The 2,446-nt window shown below is 44.3% G+C and overlaps 1 pseudogene; it reads right to left on the bottom strand.

Moving 5' to 3' along the window:
• Positions 1 to 821: 821 nt before the first annotated feature.
• LOC125126737 (uracil-DNA glycosylase-like) lies at positions 822 to 1,996 on the bottom strand (annotated as a pseudogene).
• Between the last annotated feature and the right edge of the window lie 450 nt (positions 1,997 to 2,446).

Genomic DNA, 2,446 nt, shown 5'->3' with positions numbered 1-2,446 from the left:
ACCATTTTTTATTACCAAACTTAGCCAAGGTTAGCACTTTAACCCAGCTAACAGAAAAACATCATCTCTAACAGGACCTAGGATGGAGGTGCCTAATAAAGACTGTCTCTTAAAAAAAAGACAAAAAAAATATATACATATACACACATATTTGCATAAGTATTTCTTGAAAAAGCAAAATTCACCTGTGTTAATATTAAAAACAAAAACCCAGTGATTTCAGTACAAAAAAAAAAAAAACCCCACAAAATGCCCAAAACCCAGCATTGGCAGTGTATGCTGGCCCTAAAACCCCAGCTCCAAAGCATCTAGGAAAAAAACATCTCCTCTTAAAAAACAAAGAAAAAAACAAGAAAAACCCTTTCTCCTCCTTCCAGGTGAATTTCTATAGTTTATTCCTAGAAACACTCAAAAATAACAGCATAGACAAGATCCAGCTCCCTTTCCCCAGCTTCTGACTATCAGTGAAGGTTTACACCAAGGATGGTTTCTTAGCAACTCTGCCTCTATCACAGTCAGGGAATCAATCCCTAATTTCTGGGAACTTGCAAAACTTCTTCAGGCTTCCTGCGGGCTCTCTGAAAGGTGACAGGACAGGGTGCCTGATGGAGACAAGAATGCCAGGCTGGGAAAAGGGGGCCTTTCCATATAAAAACACCCAACAGCTTATAAACCTAAAGACTAAACCTACCAAGTAAAAAAAAGTAACAACTGCCTGTACCAAAAAGGTGCTTATCTCCTGGCTTTAACCATAAAACTAAGAACACAGAGGAAACATAAAACTAAGGAATCCAGAGCTTTTGACCTGAACTCCGTTCCAAGATCCTTGACCCAGGCCAAGCAGATTCCAGACCCCAGGTGGCAGGGTGATCTTTGTGTTCCTGGCTGGATAAAGCCGCCACCTTGTGGCTGCTGTACTGAAACTGTTCCCTTCTGCATGGTGCTTAAGAATTACAGCGGGAAAAATTTCAATTTGACTTCATAACCAACAGATACTTTGATAGCAGCTTCTAGAAAACTGCTCAGAGACCCCCAACCCCGGGGTCATGGTCACAGATCCTTCCAGCTGATGGGCTGTTTGCCGGGCTTCTGCAGCAGCTGTTGGTTCTGGAGAAATGTCTGCATCCGAAAAACCCTCTGCACACAGACAGCGGGGAGGGTTGCGCTGTCTGCAGCACGTGGTGCCGCTTCCTGTCAATGGCACTGCCTTTCTTCTGAGCATAAGAGCCCCAGAGCAAGAAGACAAGGCTGTTGGCGTTCTGCTTGAGCCAGGACACAACTGCGTCGGTGAACTCCTCCCAACCTCTCTCTTTGTGCAAATTGGCCTGATGTGCCCGGACCGTGAGCACAGCGTTGAGCAGGAGAACGAACACCTTGCTTGGCCCATCCAATCACATCTCCATGACCAGGATGAACGAAGCCCTCTATGTCTGTAGAGAGCTATTTATAAATATTATCCAAACTGGGCAGGGGTGGACAGGTCTCTGAATGCTAAAGCAGAGCCCGCAAGCTTGATTGGGTCCGTGATATGGATCCTGTCCCAGGATGACCACCTTCACATCTCTTATGTCACATTTTGGGCCCGTGTGAAGACTTGGTGTGTGTGTGTGGGGGGTAAACAGTGTAACGTCTTCTTTCTCCTGCAACAAATCCCATAAGCTTTATAAAATATTGTTTCCCGAACTCGCCGCTGAGGTGCTTCTTCCAACTCTCACCAAAGCCCACCTGCACTTTGCGCACTGCAAGCCTGAGCAGCGCGGCGGCCTTGTTCTTCTGGATGTGGGCCAACTGCTCAGAGCTTAGTGGCGACGAGGGCGGCATGCCCGGCTTCTCCTGCCCTGCCCGGATCTTCTTGACGGAGCTGGCCATCACATCCCCATTCTCGACTACTGCAGCCACGCCAGTCCCCAGGTCGTTTGGCTCGGGGCTGCAGGCACGTCGCTTCCCGGAGGGGCTCAGGGAGAAGAAAAGAGTAGAGTGTCTTCTGGCCAATCATACCAGAGCCGAGGAGGGAGCGAGCGCGTGCTGCCAGGAGACCCGCAAGGTTGGCGCCAGCTGGAGCCTATCGACATTTTATTTTTAAGAGGAATCTTAGGTATATGGAATTGGGAATATGAAACAATGTTATGGAAAAATAACTGATTACTATTGAGAGTTTCACATAAGAATTTAATCATTAAATGACAATTTTTGAGTTTACTTACAATATCTTAAAAATAAAAGTATCCTTTTTAATACCTCAAAATAAATGTTTAGTATTGTAGATTGCATTACACATACTTTTGAAACCATACAATAGATATAAATAAATTATATACACATTTATATGTGCAGTATTTATGTAATATATAGTGGGCATATATATGTGTGTGTGTATATATATATATATATAGTTATATATAACTTTGAGATGTGTGTAAAACCAAATTATATACACACACATATA

Source organism: Phacochoerus africanus, chromosome 5 (genome assembly GCF_016906955.1).
Source record: "Phacochoerus africanus isolate WHEZ1 chromosome 5, ROS_Pafr_v1, whole genome shotgun sequence".
NCBI lineage: Eukaryota > Metazoa > Chordata > Mammalia > Artiodactyla > Suidae > Phacochoerus > Phacochoerus africanus.
The sequence above is the reverse complement of the archived record's forward strand: the minus strand, read 5'-3'. Positions and strand labels throughout refer to the sequence as shown.